The sequence below is a fragment of the Notamacropus eugenii genome, chromosome 1, assembly GCF_028372415.1.
Source record: "Notamacropus eugenii isolate mMacEug1 chromosome 1, mMacEug1.pri_v2, whole genome shotgun sequence".
NCBI lineage: Eukaryota > Metazoa > Chordata > Mammalia > Diprotodontia > Macropodidae > Notamacropus > Notamacropus eugenii.
In genome coordinates this window covers 202,711,206-202,729,573 of record NC_092872.1, presented here as the reverse complement: position 1 = coordinate 202,729,573, position 18,368 = coordinate 202,711,206, and the positions used below count along the sequence as shown (strand labels likewise).

At 40.1% G+C, this 18,368-nt stretch overlaps 1 protein-coding gene across 10 annotated transcripts in view; it reads right to left on the bottom strand.

Annotated features, from left to right (window-relative positions):
* Positions 1-18,368, bottom strand: part of TACC2 (transforming acidic coiled-coil containing protein 2) — a 298,693-nt gene that overhangs the window by 169,025 nt on the left and 111,300 nt on the right. The window contains exon 1 of one of the 10 annotated variants that reach the window (XM_072624458.1): positions 10,624-11,209. The exons of 8 other annotated variants lie outside the window; for them this stretch is intronic. The gene's annotated coding sequence lies outside the window, so the exon portion shown is untranslated. Of the gene's footprint in view, positions 1-10,051; positions 10,382-10,623; positions 11,210-18,368 lie in introns of those variants that run through there. One more of the 10 variants, XM_072624464.1, reaches the window with a different exon arrangement.

Below are 18,368 nucleotides of genomic sequence, written 5' to 3'. Positions count from 1 at the left end.
TCTCATTAGGTTGCCAGGATAAACCCCCACAGACAATCCTACTGACAGCCACACAGTGTGGTATACTGTAAATGAAATAACTGACTGATCCCAGCTCCTCTCACATCTCACGTTTCACTGTTTTATACTTTCATCTTTCATATTCACACATGTAATACAGTCATTAGTTGCTAGTGGTTACTTACTCTGTTACTAGACCTTGAGGGCAGGGACAATGCCTTACCCCAAAATTTGTATTTCCTCTAATCTATCATAGTAAATGTTCAGTGGATAAATAATTCTCAAAATTGAATGCTTTCCAAAATGATGTCCCTATCCAGGGTTCAAAAGTGAGTTCAACCTGTTGCTAATGTTTATACTTAAAACAATTAATCAGGGGCAGCTAGGTGGTGCAGTGGATAGAGCACCAGTGATGCAGTCAAGAGAACCTGAATTCAAATCTGACACTTGACACTTAGTACTGCTTGACATTTATTAGTTGTGTGACCCTGGGCAAGTCACTTAATCACAACTGCCCCACAAAAAAACCAAAAATAATTAACAAAAAAAAATCATGAAAGAAGAAAATGTTTCTTGCCTACAGGACAACTTACCAGCCATTAAATTTATGAATTTTATGAATAAGTACTTTTTTTTAGACAAATAGCCATAAAAAGAAACAAGGACAGATTCATCAAAAGTCACTTTCCCACTATAAGTTTCTCCCTTCAGGCTAAAACCAATTTTGGTTCTATGAATCTAAAGATTATAATTATGCATAAAGGTAATTAGATATGAATGAGGAGAAATTCTTATAGACTCATAAACTGTTAGAGCCAGAAGAGACCTTTGAAAGAAGCATGGTAGAGGAGAAAGAACGATTTATTAAAAATAAGCAGATCTAGTTTTGAAACTCTACTAAAGTCTACCTACTATGTCTTCTTGGGTAAATGTCTCAACCTCTCTGGCTTCAGTTTCCTCATCTGTAAAACGACAGGAATTAAACTGAAATGTTTAAGCTCCCTTCAAGATTCTATGATCAATCCTTCATTTCACATATTTGAGGCAGTGGAGACCCAGAGACACATAATTAATCCTCTCTTAATACAACCAAACAAAATATTTCGTTTTTCTTATCTCACTTTGTTAGCTCTCCAAAAATCTATAAACAGCTTCAGTAATCCACTGTTCCTCCCATTTCCTCTGACTATTCTCCATCAAGTCCAGTCAGTCTCTTAAATATGTTAAAAGACAAAAGTACCAAGTCTTACTCCCCACTAGTGGGGTTTCCATGGTACCTTATTTCATGCCATCAAACATCTCCTTTGCCAATTGCTTAACCCCAGGGTGAAGAAACTGATCTCTTGCTCATACTTTCCCATCTCGACAATCTTTTCGAGTTCCCTTGAGCCCATCCAAGGGATCCTTCAGCAATTTTTTCCTGTTCACAATTCTCAGCTCTTATGTTAATTTCTGCAGGGCTTAAGACACCAGAAACTCTGGGTCAGAAGGCTGCACACAGCTGAAGCCAGATTACAAAAAACAAACAAAAACAAAACAAAGAACCCAATATGTTCATTGGGTTCAAAATGGCAACAGAGATAACTAGGCCAGAAGGGATGGCAAAGCTATAAAGCTGTAACTAAGGTAAAACCACCAGTATTCTGCCCAAGAAAAGAAATGTAGAGGATGCTAATGGTACCATACTGAGATTAGCTTCTTCCTCTTCAACCTCCTCCTTCAGTAATGTGCTGTGCCACCAGCAGCAGTAGTGACAGTTTTGTTCCCCCTTCAACAACATATAATCTTCCCAGTATTCTCAGATATACTTCCTGCTTCCAGTGGCCACATCCGTTTCTGCCCTACTGATCACCTTGAGGGCAAAAATTACTAGTTATGGCTCTAAGTGGTAACACAGGAAAGGGGAGGGAACCTAACGTAAGCACAAAAAGTTAGAGTAGCTAGAAGCCTTGGGATAGAGAAAGCATATTAAGGGAAGGGAAAGAAATAAGTTTTTATATAGCACTTACTAGATGCCAGGCACAGTGCTAAGAATAAGAGACATCAGTTTTAATGGAAAAGAACAAGGAAGGTGATACCATGACATCCTACTACTCTACCTTACCTGGTTACTCTTCAAAAATTCTACAATGATTAAAGTAAGTTTTGTTTTCAGATCCAGTCTTAGATCTAATGTAAAAAAGCAATCATATTTGACAGAATATTCAATATTTCATACCCCCTCTTGTTTTGAAAACAAAAGGGCAGGAGGTATGTTGCTGTTGTACCATTTCAGTCATGTCTTACTCTTCCTTACCCCTTGTGGGGTTTTCTTGACAAAGATACTGGAGTGGCTTGCCATTTCCTTCTCCAGCTCATTTTACAGATGAAGAAACTGAGGCAGGATTTGAACTGAGATCCTCCTGACTCCAGAGCCACGAGGTGTGTACATTTTCTCAGTTCTTCTCCTGGGATACGCTTGGTCATTATAATTATTTGGTTTTGTTACATATTCCTTCCATTTATATCATCGTAATCATTGTTTTCTTACTTTGCTTATTTTAATCTGCATCAGTTTATATACACCTTCCGGTGATTCTTTGAATTCTTCATATTCATCACTTCTCCCAATTCAGTGATACTCCACAACATTAACATACGCATATTTTGCTTATCCATTTCCCAAATCTTTAACCATCTATTTTATTTCCAAATCTTTGCTATTACAAAAAAAAAAACTGCCATGAATATTTATGGGAGACCTTCCTATGTTTCTGCCTTGGACCGTCTTGGAGTCCGTACGTAGCAGTGTGATCTACGGGGCAAAGGGTATGGATAGTTTAGTCATTTTCGGACAATTCCAAAGTGTTGTCTAGAATGGTCGGAAGAATTCCTCTCGGATTTTCACCAATGTGCCTCCTTTCACCTCCATCCTGTATTATTAAAGGTGACTGCTAAAGTGAATGTGGGACTTTACATTTATTTGCATTAAATTTCATCTTCTTGGATCTGGTAGCCCATTCTTTTAACTTATAAGTCTATAGAAAGAATCCTGAGGCAATCATTTACCACATCCCTCCCAGCTTTAAAGTTAACTAAAAATCTGACAAGCACGCCAAATAGGCCTTCATCCAAGTAATTGAGAAAAATGTCTAGAAACACAGGGACCCCCGGCAGCATTAGAGATGCCAATTAGAGATTAGCTAATTAGAGATTAGAGACACTAAATTTCTAGAAATACTAGAGATGCTAAAATAAAGAATTCAACAGAATGAACATTTATTAAGCATCTACATCTGAATCACTGTGCTAGGCCTGGAAGGAGCACAAAGAGGAAAAAAAGACATGGTCATGGCTCCTGCCTTCCAGAAGTTTATGGTCTAAAGGGGTCAGGGTGAAAGAGACAATACAGTATTTACATTAATTTATATAATAGAGAATAGAATATGATAGGGGCAAATGGAGCCAGGCAAAGGGACATTTGAAGAGGGAGCAATCACTTTTACCTAGGGGTCAAAGAAAGCTGCATGGAGGAACCTGGGTCTTGATGGACACAGATCTATTATTAATCTCCGGTCATTGGAACCAGACATTCAACCAGCTCTTGTATTTATGTTAAACACAAGAACACATGTTAATGATCACAGAACCAGCAGACTATGCCCAGATCAATAAAAGATGCTGAGATGAGAATTTTAGTATTATTAACCTTAGAGAAAACTGTGTTTCCAAAGCCAATTTATGATGCTCTGTAATGGTGGGATGGAGGGACTGAAATCCATGTATCTAAGAACCTCATTCTAGGCAAAAGTCATATAATGAGAGAATCATAAAAGTTTGAAAATAACTTTACAGTGGAGAACTCAGCAGCACGATGTTGGAAAGAGTCGGAAGAGACTTGGACTCAGATTCTACCTAGGATAGTTACTAGCCATGTGGAAATGGTAAACCACTCCAGTATCTTTGCCAAGAGAAACCCAAATGGGTTTGCAAAAAACAGGACGCAACTGAAATAACTCAGCAACTCACTATGGACAAATTCCTTCACCTTTCTGAGCCTCCTTCCTCATCTTAAAATGGTGACATTCATCCTATAAATGAGTCCCATAGGGTGGCTATAAGAAAAGTACTTTGTCAACTTTATAGAGTGCTATGTAAACATGTTATTATTTGTCTAATCCAATTTCATTCTATTAATCCAACTCTATTTCACAAATAAGGAAACTGAGGCCTGAGAAAAGAAAGTAGCAACTAAAATCAGATGACTAGTCATTGGCAGAACTAGGTTCTAAGTCTTGTAACTCATAGGTCAGAAACTTTTTTTGCTGGAATTTCTTACTACTAAAAATGACACTTTAATAATACTTTTTGGGTAGCTAGTCACATACAGGATGGAAAAGTAAACTTTATAATAATTGACAATTTACTGTCTAAGTGTCTAATCTTATAATAAGCTGATTAGAATATTAACAATAAATTGAGCAATTTATAAATGGAAATTAATAATAAAAAATGACTAGAATATTAACACAAGATATTTCAAAAGTTTTAGGGCAGTTTTAAGGTTTAAAAAGGACTTACTACACTAGGACTTCTGGAACACTCCGTATATACTAACAGACTATTACTTAGTATACACATGTATAGCTACTGGGAATGTGCCAACAGGAGTTAAAGCAATCCCTCTCCTCTCACTTACCCACGCACACTCCCATACAAGCTAGCTAGGAGACCAAAGGTATATGTAGGTTGGTACATCCCAAAACTTCCAGGTTATTCCCCAAGTTGAAGTAAAGCAAGCATGGACCCAAGTGGCTGGGGGATGGATGTCCTGCCATATATTATACCAAAGGCAGAGACAAGAGGCTAGCAGTGGACAGAGAACACTGGAGTTCAATGCACAGAACAGAATAAAGCAGCTACTGCCTTTGGCCCAGTCACACAGACCCATAAGAGGCTAAGGAAAGATGCTGTACTAGAATGCTGCACACACACACAATTGGAAATGGGCTTCGCTGGGATGGGTTTGCTACTCACAAAACGCAGACATAAGCCAACAAACCTATCATAATATTGAATGTTTTTGTCATCTTGAAGAACTGAGGCTCATTTAAATACACAAGTGAGATTCTGATGTTTCTGCAGGGACCCTGAATGGGGACAAGAGATTTCAAGACTACAACTAGATAAGACATCCCTAAATTGAACCTGATCCTTCAGGGTTCAGGATCTGACACAGGTATATTCTAACCCTAGGTCTTTTCAAGACTCAGCTCAGATGTCAAGTTCTCCCTGTTCCCCTGTTATTAGTGGAATCTTCTCTTCCTAAAATTACTTTGTTTTTACTTCAAATATAATTTATATTTGCTTATTTTTCCACATGGTGATTGTCCCAAGGAGAATACAAGTTTCAAGGGAGCAGGGTCTATTTTGATTTTGTCTTTAAATATTCCCAGCACCTTGCACAAAGGAGGTCCTTATAAATGTTTGCTTAATAGAATTAAAGAGGGGGAAGTTATCCACCTTAGGAAGAAAGGCCTTCAGGAAAAGAGGGAAGTCCATTACCAGAGAAGTGGAATGTGGAATGAGAGTCTATTAGTGGATCTTATTTTCTTTTAAATATTCAATACAATTGACAAACCAAATACTGAAATAATAATAAAATATCAATCAATAACAACTCAGTTGTATAAAATACAATGCATTTTCTTCACAACAACCTTGTAATATAAGTAGTAAAAGAATTATTATCCCATTTTACAGAGGGGAAAACAAAGTCCAGAGAAGTTAAGCGATTTGCTCATTGGTTGTTCTCTTGGTTTTCAGCTATTCCCAACTCTTCCTGATCCCATTTGGGGTTTTCTTAGCAAAGATACTGGGATAGTTTGCCATTTCCTTCTCCAGCTCATTTTACAGATGAGGAACTTGAGGCAAACAGGGTTAAGTGACTTGCCCAGGATCACACTGCGAGTAAGTGTCTAGGGCCAGATTTGAACTCAGGAAGATGAGTCTTCCTGACTCCAGGCCCAGCACTCTGTCCACTTCATCACCTAGCTGCCCACTAGCCCAAGAATACACAGCTAAGAAATCACCAAGCCAGAGCTACAGTTCAGCTATCTTCCAAATTCAGTTCTTTGTCCATGGCATCAATCTGTACCCATTCTGCTGTGTAGACTACTGAGGCCTTTGAACTGGGTACATGTTTGGTTTCTATAACTCCCTAAAATTGAGAGACCAAATAAAATTGGGGCCGTATACATTTGGAGATGGAGGTAAACTATAACCAAGATAATATTTCCATTTAATAAACTGTTCAAATATTAAATCAATTCAGAAATTCTCTTTTTCACTCTGTGTTTAGAAAAGAACTTTCTTGTGGACCTGTTTCTTTATGGTTCCTCCTTTTATTTACTCTCCTGTCTCCCATAAGATTTCATAATCCCAGAGATGTGTTTTGCTATTACAAGGAGTTGCTGGGGAAATAGTTATTGATGGTGTAAACAAAGGATTAGGGCCTCAATAGGGGAGAAGTTTGGTTTGCACAAGCCTCAGTAAAGCTGAGAAAGGTTAAGTGAATGTAATCAACTGATCCACCAGTTGTGAGGGAGGTACTCTAAAGTCTACAGACTTCTTTTCTTTGATCTGCCATGTCCATTTGCAAAGATCACGTGGCCTAGCAGAGTCCTAGTTCCCTAAACTATGAAACAGAACTCTATGCTAAGGGAACCATGACCCAGACAGTCCAAAAAACATTTCCATTTGGCTACAGAGTTTAATCAGGAGATTAAAAAGAAATCTTATTTCAATAGCAAATTAAAGTTTCCAAAACTCTTTCCTCTTAACAACCCTGTGAAGCAGTTAGTACAAGTCAAGGGACTAGGTGACCCAATGGATCCTGTTGGATTTAGAGTCAGGAAGACCTGTATTCAAAACCAGCTGTTTGACCCTGGGCAAGTTACTTAACTTTTTCCATCCTCATCTGTAAAATGGGGATAATAATACTACCTACTTCACAAGGGAGTTGTAAGGATCAAATGAGATAACATATATGGAAAGTATTTTTCAAACCTTAAAGAGCTTTGTAAATACTGTCATCATCATTATCATCATTATTATGAATCTCCATTTTAAAGATAAGACAGGTTCAGAGAACGATCTGCTCATTCGTTATCAGAGCTATAATTCAAACTCAGGCCTCTGCCCATTTCAAATTCAGCACCACTTCTACCAGGTCCTAACTACCTTCACAGGCACACAGCACTAATGTGCACTCCAAACCTGACCGTCCTCTTTTAGGGTCATAGCTTTAATTAGGATTAAAATAAAGATTATTTTATCAACTGATATAGTATCTCGATAGGGACTTTTCCTCTCCCACACTCCCCAGGCAACCTTTTCTGTCTAGCCTCTTAAATCCCATGGCAGTCCTAGCCTGTACCACTCATTTAACAGCAATTTTAAATTATCTTGAATAGTTAGGATTTTGTATATATGTGCATGTGTGTGTATATGAGTGCACGTATACATATACACATATACACACACATACCTATAAGTGCGTGCATGTGTGTGTGCATGCGTGTGTGTGCGTGTGTGTGTGTGTGCATGTGTGTTGCTGTCTTCCCAACTAACTTATAAACTCTTGGAGGGGCAGTCCCAGTATCTTATTCTTTTTTATATTCCCTAAAATGCCTAAGATAATGTCTGATGTCTTACAGGTAGTCAAAAATAATTTGTTGGCCAAGGGGCCATAGATAATCTGTGATAATGATCATAACCATAATTTTGTGGTTCAGTCACTTCGGTTATGTCAGACTCTCTGTGACCCCACTTAGGGTTTTCTTAACAAAGATACTGGAGTGCTTTGCCATATCATTCTCCAGCTCATTTTACAGATGAGGAACCTGAGGCAAACAGGGTGAAGTAACTTGCTTAGGGTCACACAAATAATAAGTGACCCAGGAGTGGGGAGCCTGCAGCCTCAAGGCCACATATGGCCTCTAGGTCCTCAGGCCTTCTAGGTCCTCAGGTGTGGCCTTTTGGTTGAGTCTAAGTTTTACAGAACAAATCTTTTTATTAAGGGAATTTGTTCTGTGAAGTTTGGAGTTGGTCAAAAGGCTGTACTTGAGGACCTAGAGGGCCACATGTGGCCTCAAGGTGGCAGGTTCCCGGGTACACCCCTGGGCCTAAAGCCAGATTTAAACTCAGGAAGAAGAGACTTCCTGACTCCAGGCTCAGCACTCTACCCACTGTGCCACCTGCTAGTCAAAATAATAATAATAATAAAATATCTAGAATAATATAACACCTAATAATAATATCTAGCATTTTTATATCACTTTAAGGTTTGCCAAGCACTTTACAAACACTATCTCATTTAATTCCCACAACAACCCTATGGGATAGGCAATAATATTATTCCCATTTTATAGATGAGCAAATTGAGACTGGGAACAGTTAAGTGGCTTGCCCAGATTCACATAGCTAGTAAGTGTCTGGGACAGGATTTGAACTCAGGTCTTCCTGACTCTAAATGCAGTATAATATTTATTGTTCTACCACTCTGGATAACAGAGAGTGGACTCTGAAATGTGGATAGCAAGCAGCCTACAGCACTTTTTTAAGACATTCCCTACAAGGAAATACTGCGTGGTCTGACAGACAGAGTCATGCTTAGAAGACACTTTCTTCACTGAAGACATGCTCTGGGGAAATTCTACCCCTCTTTAGTTCCTTTAAGAAGGAGCCCCATGGGGACAGCCCCCTCCATCCCCCTAAAAGGGCACCGCCAAGACTAACCTCATTTATTAGGAGGAGGCAGTGTGTCTGGTAGAACTGGAAACCTGGGAGCTCTGAGCTCCAATTCAGTCACTGACTCCCAAAGGGGCCTTCCACAGGTTCCCTCCCTTTATAAAGTTTCCAGCTGTCAAACAAGATACAACCCCGAAAGCTCTATTCAGTACCATGATAGATATTTCAAATTTAGAAATCAGAGTCATGAACTGTTTGCTGGAAGGGAGGGGACCTTAGAGAGGATGGATCCGAAACCCCTTGCTTTACAAATAAGGAAACTGAGGCACAGAAAGGGGAAATGATTTTCCCAAACTTATACAAAGTCACAGCAGCACAGCAAGAAAAAGATCCCAGGTCTCTTGACTACCAGGCAAGGTCAATTATAATTTAGGCAGGTGAATAAAAGGAGGGAGGCTTTCAGGGTGTTTAAAGATCAAGCCCCAAACAAAGTTGCTTCCAAATAAAACATGAATACCTTCTTCAAACTGCCTGTTACAGCCACAGAGAAACCAGGAACTCAATATCCTGTGCTGACTAAATAGACCTGAACCTTTGATTCTGAGGCAATTATCTTGGACATACTTCTTAAGTATCCTTTAAAGCGAGACTCTGATTTGTCATTTCCTGCTATAGGAATGGCATATTTTGGGCAAGTCCCTTTTCCCCCTCTGGATCTGTTTCCTCATCTTCATCAGAGGGTAGGCTCTAAGGCCTTTTCTAATTCTAAAATTCTGAATTCTGTCGTAGAAGCCAGGTATGGAAATACTCCCATATGTAGATACCACAACATAAGTTTACTAGAGATATTCAGTCAGTTTTTCAGAGAGGTCCTTTCACAGTGCAATGAGTTGCTGAATGTCTTCCAGGGATTCAACTTCTTTTTGACCCTGTAAGCTCATCAGAATGTACCTCCTTTTTCACCTCTATATCCCCCCTCATTCCATCCCTTCATCTCTTTTTCCTGTTTTTATATACATTTCACTCATCGTATCCATCCAAATTACACTACAAAAAGGGAAAACTACCGTCTCGTTAAAGAAGAGACAAAATCTAAAAGAATATTAATTGTAAAAAATTCTAAAGAATATTAACTTTTTTAAAAATAAAAATATGAAAGGCACCACATTAATAAAAACAAATTGTATACTAGCAGCCAGTAGCTACCCTGCAAACCCTGCCCTCAGTCTTAGCAACAAAAATACAATAGTTTATACCAACTGATTTCACTGATGCCCTTAGTCCACATGAAACGCTCTTTAAGTGGATAAAATGAACTTACCGTGGACATAGCTGGAGGAAAACAGACCAAGAAAAGATAACTGAAGGTCACACTCTCCTCTAGTAGCCCGGAATTCCACTCAGCCCTGCTGACTTCATGACTAGGGCATTTTAAAGTCCCCCTAACTAAGAGGAAGTCAAAAGTTTTACGGCTTCACCTAGGATACTGGGTTCTCGGGAACAGCTTGAGGCGCACCGGCATATGCCCGAACTCAGGAAAAGCAACCCAAACTAGGCTTCCGTGTCTATGCCCCCCGTCCAAAAGGAGCCCTTCCTAGCTACCGGCAGCCAACGTTAACCCACATCTGGGGGCGACAGGATTCCTTAAAAGTCCTGGCCCGTCATTTCAGGCCACCTAGGAACGCCCAACCTACCAGACTTGGGGGCGGTTAGGCTGCTCCTTGTTGTTGCTGACGTTAATATCACTATTACAATTAAATAATTTTTTAAATCAGGTCGTTTATAAATATCCGGTTCGCTTTGGTAACTGATTACCTTGCCTGCCAGCCTTCCTCTGAAGACAGCAGGAAAGTTCACTGCCGTCCCTACCACCCTTGCAAACAGCGCACTTACCACGGTCAAGGTTGGCGAGTGCCCAGGGCTGAAGCTGAGAACCATCACCCTGCCCCGGCAGGGGAGGAGAGGACCGGACGAGGGAGGACGAGAACCGCACGGGTACAAGTCCTTCCTTCCTTGGGGAGGGCACTTCTAGAAAGCCACCATCGCTGCAAGGCAGCCTGCCGAAGTCCGGGCGCGCTCCCCCGCTGCCCGCTGCCAGCCTTCACGGCAGAGCCCTGGGCAAAGACGAACGTGCCCGAGCCAACTCTGGTCTCGTCCCCCGGCTCCGCGCTGCTGGGGGCTGCATGTCTCCCCGAGCGCTGCCCCTTCTGAATGAAGAAGGCGGCTTGGAAGTGGAACCGCACAAAGGGCAAGGACTGTGGAACGGCAGCAGTCGGTCAAAGGCTCCTCCCCCGAGGCAAGCCGAGGAGAGGGCTGTATCTAACTAACAGGAGGATTGCTCCAGAGGCATCCGATCTGGCTCCTGGCGGGAGGAACTGGGGGCGGCATGGCTGGCTGCGGCCGCTCCCCCCATCCCTTCCCTTCCTCCTCCTCTTGAAAAACTCCAACTTGCCTTAAAAGCCCAAAGGAAGGGGTCTGCACAATGATGAAACTCCCTGCCTACCAAGGACTGCCAAGAAGTTAGGAGGGAGGGAAAGAGGGAGGGAGGGAGGGAGGGAGGGAGGGAGGGAGGGAGGGAGGGAGGGAGAGAGAGAGAGAGAGAGAGAGAGAGAGAGAGAGAGAGAGAGAGAGAGAGAGAGAGAGAGAGAGAGAGAGAAAGACAGACACGTGGTTTCCATTCTTTTCCCCGTGAGTGCAATACAGGCAGCCCTTCCAGGACTTTTTGAGTCATGACAAGTTGATAGCTGTTTTGGTCTTTCCACAACTCTTTCCACTCGGCATGGCAAGGCTAGTCAATGAGGACATTGACATGGGAAATGATTAAAACAGCAAAGAACAAACCAGGTGGCCAAACTATGCAGACGGTGGATGCTGGTTACAATTTCACTTGAGAGCCTCTGTTAAGGGATCGAGCAACTACACTGGAAGACATCCAGCACAAAGGTTCCCAAAGAGGTAGTTGGAATAGCTTTGCTTGAGTCTTGCCCAATTACATCCAGTCCTTTCTTCACCAAAGAGATAGTCATCCCTTCTATAGTACTGAATAAGTTTTCAAAGCTCAGCTTTACAAGTCACATGAAGTAGGGTACGTAAATATTATCCTTTCCATTGTACAGAGGAGGAAATATGAAAAGATGGTACAAGTCACCCAACTAGTAAGTGGCTGGGGACATTTTAGATTCAAAGTCTCCTGACTGCAAGTCCTGTTCTCTTTCTCACTACAGGATCCTGTGAGATAAGCAGAGCATAAGGTCCCGATCAACAAAGGCTTCTGAGCTTTCTTTTTTTTAAACATACTAGCCAAATTAACTCTTTTAACATCCAAGCCCTGCCAATCGGAACTTACCTGCTGTTAATTACTGTTGTTCTTTGAGGAAGTAAAGTCATAAGGCTGTGCCCACAAGGTTCTATGGATATACTAGGCATGCCTATTTAAGTTAAAAAAAAAAATCCCAGTATATTTTGCACACTCAGAGACCAAAGGGTAAAAGACTCATAAATGATTCAACACTTTGCTTCCTCCTCTTAAAGCAGCAGCCTCACAAAGTTGGTCACCCCTGTAAGCCTAAATCAGAGATCTGTCCATAACTATCAGGTACAAGGCCCTAAGATGGACAGCTGGAAAAGGGAGGAGGAGGGAGGAGAGGGAAAAGGTAGAAGATGAATAAAACACAGTTCCTGCTCTCAAAAAAAGTTACAGTCTAACAAAGAAGATAAGGCGTGTACATACACACCTTCAACCCTAAGGAGAATGTAATATGAATCAGAGTTCAGAGTGGCTATGGAATTTCAGAGGAGGGAGAGATCAGATTATTTTCACTAAACTCTAATTGAAAATTAGCATTTCCTTCAATTAAAAATGTTATTCTGAGAAGGGGTCCATAGACTTCACCAGACTGTCAAAAGGTTATGAATCCCTGCTCTAGAGTATACAATAGGTGGAGGGTGGTAGTTTGAAACTGGGCATGTTAAAGCCAGATTGTGGAGGACCTTGAATGCCAAGCTAAATTTATGATCTTATCTAGTAGACAATTAGGAGCTATTGAAGGTTGTAAACAAGGCAACAATTCTCTCACATCTCCACTTTAGGGTGATTCATTTGACAACAGCAGGTAGGAAGGATTGAATGGAGGAAGAGACTGGAGTCAGGGAGATGCCATAAAAGATTATTGCAATAGTCTGGATAAATAGTAAGGAGGGCCTGGTCTAGGGTATGAACAAAGGGGATGGGAGAGTGGAGTAGATGAGAGCTGTGCTGTGAAGGGCTCTGTGATTAATGAATCCTAGAGAATCAGGAAAAAGGGACAGTCAAAGACAGCTGTGAAGTTTGGAGCCTGACTGGGAGAATGGTTGTGCCATAAAAAGGGAATTAGGAGGAGGAGCAGGTTTTGGAGGATGATAATGAATTCTGTTTTGGACAGAATAAGCAGAGGTGCTAGCAGGACATCTTCATGGAAATCTCTAATGAGGAACTTATCTGGAAATATTGATCTGGAGTTCAAGTGAGATGTTGGATCTGGTGAAGTAGACTTCAAAGTCATTTGCATAGAGGTACAACTGATGCTTAAATGTGAAAGACAGTAAAGGGGGAGAATGTGGAGAGAAGAGAAGAAAGAAGGCTGAGGCCATAAAATTAGGAAAGGTTTACTTAAGTGGTGAGAAGAAAATGAAAAGAAAAGAAGACCAGCCAACCAAAGAGATAAGGGAAAAAATCTGACATTTAAATAGCACTTTAGTAGGATTTACAAAGCACTTAAGAGAAATTATCTGATTTAAACCTCACATCAGTATTATGGAGTGGCTACTCTAGGCATTCTCCGTTTTACAGACTGGAAAACTGACTTTCAACAAGGTGAAATAACTTTCCTATGATTATGTACCTAGGAAGTTCCAGAGGAAGAATTCAAACCCAGGCCTCCCCTGACTTTTAAGTCCAGAAGCTAAGAGAGGACAAAGTATTAAAATATCTTAATTTTTCAAAAATACTTTTAGTAACCTCAGGCTTCTCCTTGAAACAAAGACCTACCTTTTTTAATGCCAATATTCTTTCAGTGATATTATATGGCTGTCCACTATATGGAACAGTATAGCCTCTAAAGAGTTCAGACTATAGGTTGCTCAAAGTACAATGCAGAGATCTATGATGAGTGTGAGTAGCCCATAGCATATCAACCACGATGCCTTGCACAGGAGAAGCAACATGAAATATATTCTCAAAAAAAAGTATATCATCAGAAAAGGAGGTGGAACAGTCACAACGAGAGTAAGGAATAACTAACAGAGAATCCTTTTGTTCCATCGGTACCCATGGAGTATCATGAAGTCTAAGAGGAGAATATGTTGAATACATACAGATCTACAAAGTAGATCTTCATGGAGGTGAACTCAAGAGCCTATTGCAAGGGCATCTACCCACCACGAGATTAAATACAACATGAAATTAGGCAGCCACTAGTTGGCATAGTGGGATAGATCAGGAGTCAAGAAAATTTCTGAGTTCAAAATCCAGCCTCAGATACTTATTAGCTCTGTGACCCAAGCAGGGCAAGTGACTCAACCTCTGGCTTCCTCAGTTTCCTCATTTGTAAAACAGGAACAATAGTAGTACCTACCTCTCAGGGTTATTGAGAGGACAAAATAAGATAATATTTGTGAAGCATTTTGCCAACCTTAAAGTGCTTTGTAAATGCTAGCTAATATCAGATACAAAATCCTGACAAATGATAGGAGATACCCACAATCACAAATCTCAGCCTGGCACCTCTACCCTGGCCTTGGCCACCAACATAGAAAGGTCAAGTAGATAACAAACACAAGGGCCATTTTGTGCCAGGTTTTTCTGCCAAGGAGGCCCTGTTCCCACCCCTAAAGAACTGTTCACCCTGGCTTCACATTCAGAGAACAGAGAGAAGAAAAGATCCCAGAGGGCAAAGCCCTAAAAAAACTATCAACATACAATTTCTGCTCTAGAAAAGGCCTCTGCACAGATATGGTAAACAATAAAGCTGCTCTCAGCAACTCTGTACTCCAGGAGAAGAGAAAAAAAGAGTTCTATTGGGAATTCATGTATGGCTTGGACCAGATGACTTCTGAGGTCCCTTTTAACTCTCACATTCTGTGATCAGTTACCAGATCTTTTCTTGTCTACCTCCGCGACATCTCTCATTCTTCCCCTTCTCTCCATTTGAATGTCCACCACCCTAGTTCAGGTACTCATCATCTCTTTCCCGGACTACTGCAATATCCTACAAATTGATGTTCCTGCCTTGAGCCTCTCTCCCTCGTTGCCATAATGATTTTCCTAAAACATAGGTCTAATCCTATCATTACTCTAACTTGATAAGCTCATAACCCAGCTAACTCCAGGATTAAATATAAAATCTTCTGTTTAGCCTTTAAAACACTTCACAACCTCTACTACTCTGCAGGTCTCCTTATACTTTATTTTCCTCCAAACAATTCTATAATCCATCTGCAGTGGACTTTGGGTTCTTTGAACATGAAATTCCATTCTCCAGTTTCTGTGTCTCTTTACTGCTTGTCCATCAAGCCTGGAATGCACTTTTTTCCTCCTCACCTCTGCCCCTGGCTTCCCCATTTTCCTTCAAGACTCAATTCAAATCCCTCCTTCTTAGGAAGGTCTTTCCCATCCCCTGCTAGGGCTTTTCCTCTGAGATTGTACATATCTTGTACATAAGAATTTTTGTCATGCTGTCTTCCCTATTAGAATGTGAGCTCCTTGAGAACAGGCCTCTCTTTGTATCCCTAATGCTTAGCAAAGTACTTGGCACATAGTAAGCACTTAATAAATACTTATTGACTGACACAAAATTAATGCAATTTTAATTAGAAGGGAAGCAATTAGCTAGGAGAAAATGTTTGCAGCAAATTTCTTTGATAAGTGTTTGGTATCTAAGATGTATAGCAAACTGACACAAATATATAAGAATAAGTGCCATTATCCCAAGGATAAATGGTCAAAGGTTATAAACAGGCAATTCCCAAAAGAGGAAAAGCAAACCATCAAGAACCATATGGAAAAAATGCTGCCACTTATAAAAGGTATGCAAATGAAGACAACTCTGAGGTTCTACTTCACACATTTCCTATAGAAAGAGGTTGCCAAAGTGGAAAATGACAATTGCTGGAAGAGATATGGGAGGAAAAACATATTAATGCCCTTTTAGTGGAGCTGTGAAATGGTCCAACTATTCTAGAAAGCAATTTGGAACAGTATTGCAAATGTCACTAAAATGTACAATACGCTTGATTCAGCCTTACCACTACTAGGTCTTTATCTTTCCCATTCCTTCTCCCACCCCCATACCCCACAGTAAAAAGATGAAAAGAACAGGCAAAAGATTAGTATTCATGCACACACACACACGCGCACACACACACACACACACACACACACACACACACACACACACACACATGCACACACACCAGCAGTAGCAGCACTTTTTGTTGTATCAAAGAACTGGAAACAAAGTGGGGACCCATCAACTGGGGAATAACCACAAATTGTGGCATGTAAACAAGATAAGGAATGAGGAAAGGGGTGTATTCTGAGAAACTTGGGAAGGCGTGTTTGAACTGATACAGATTCAAGTAAGAAAAATCAGGAGGAAAATTTATATGGTAACAATATATTATAAAAGAAAAAATTTTGAAAGACTTAAGAAATCTGACCAATGCAAAGACCAATGATGACTCCAGAAAACAAGTGAGACAGCATGCTTCTAGCCTCTTAGCAGACAGGATGCAGAATGTGCCACATATTTGCAGACATGGCTAATGGATGAATTTGTTTTGATTGGGTGTACTTACTCATTATAGGGGAGGGTTTATTTATTATCTTTGTAGGGTAGGGGAAGAGTTATAGAGAAGTGATAGAGATAAAAAACCTAAAGAAATGGTATATTTTAAAAATATACATAAGAGACAGGAAGGTTCAGAAGGAGACACAGAGAAGTAGGGCAGTATGGGTGCTATCTTGTAAAATTTAATATATACTGTTAAAAAAAAATCTGTTCTTAGTGGATCCATGATTGAATATACAACATTTTTTGATCTGGTATGTGGAAATGTTTATATATATTGAGTCTGTCAAATTCATTAAGCAGAAAATATGAAAAAATAAATGCAGATTTGTTTAGACAGGGTATTTAGATATGTACCCAGATAAATAGAATACAAAAACAAAATAAGATAATCACATAAGATCAGTTCAAACAATATACTATGTAAAGTCTTAGAGGTAAAGACAATTTCTAACTAAAAAAGACTCAAGAAAGATTTCATGTTAAATTTTAAATTTCTATCCTACATTGTATTTTCCAGCCAAACTGACCAATAGGATATTCCTCATGCATGACTCCCTCCCTGTCTTCCATTTTGTGTCTCCTAGGCTTTGAATGCTGTTGCTCCTCACCTATGCCTCTTAGGACCCTGGCGCCCTTCAAGGTTCATGTTTAAGTATTATCTCCTATTGTACAAAAGAACTTTCTTGATGTCCCTGGTATCCTCCTTAAATCACTTCACATTAATTATGCATCAACTTATTTATGTTCATGTTATATCCCAACGCTAGTAGAATGTAAGCTTCTTCAGAGTGGAAATTGTTTCATTTTTGATTGTGCATTCATAATAACTTAGTATCTAGTGATGTTCCTAGCACGTGGTAGATGCTTAATAAGTATTTGGTGAATTGAAGTAGTATTTAAACTAGACTTTGAAGCATCAGTAAAATGTCTATAGGTAGATACGGGGGGAGGGAATGTCAGGCATTGGAAGAAGTGAAAACAAAGGCACAAAGGCAAGAAAACTTGGAATGCATATGAAGATGGCAAGAAGTTCAGTTTGGCTGCTACACAGAAAGTAAGTTGCAGACTGTGGCAGGTCTTAAATGGCAGCCAGTGGAGTGTAGATTTTATTTCCAAGTTAATATGAATTCATTGTTACTATATAGAACATATGTCTACTCTCTAAGTGGAACATGCATGCATCTACTCTCCAACTGGAAATATGAGTTAAAAAAACCACAATGTGAGTATAAACGGGAGTGAGGGAACACACATTACTAATGAATGGTGGATTGGATGAATCACTGCAGGTGTAATGATTTTCTGAGACTGTCTTCTGGGCTAGAACCATTATAAAATAATATTTCTGGCCACCCTTTCTAGCCATTCCACTCTAAAGGTAATTAGTTTTGACTCTGATTGCTCCTTTTGGGGACACCCATTCTAATCATGGGTCTTAAACAGAAAATGTGTCAAAGCTCATATGATCAAATATCTAATGGGCTAATAAGCAAGAGGAACTTCCCAGCAACATGAAAATATCACCTAGGAATACTGACTACTATTATCAAGATGACAGTCTGAAATTTTGAGGTTTTATATGAACAAGATGTGACTAAAAAAAGGTGGCAATCCAATCAGGCAGTAAGGCTAGAATAATTGATGAACAGTTTTTGTGATATATTAGTATCCAAGTGACTATAATCAATCAAATCACCAATATAGTTTCATTGATCCCCTAACACTATGGCCAGCAATGAACAAGGTGTCATGGAGTCCTGGTCCTCAAGGATTTAGCATCTAGCTAAAGGAATACAAGACAATCATAGG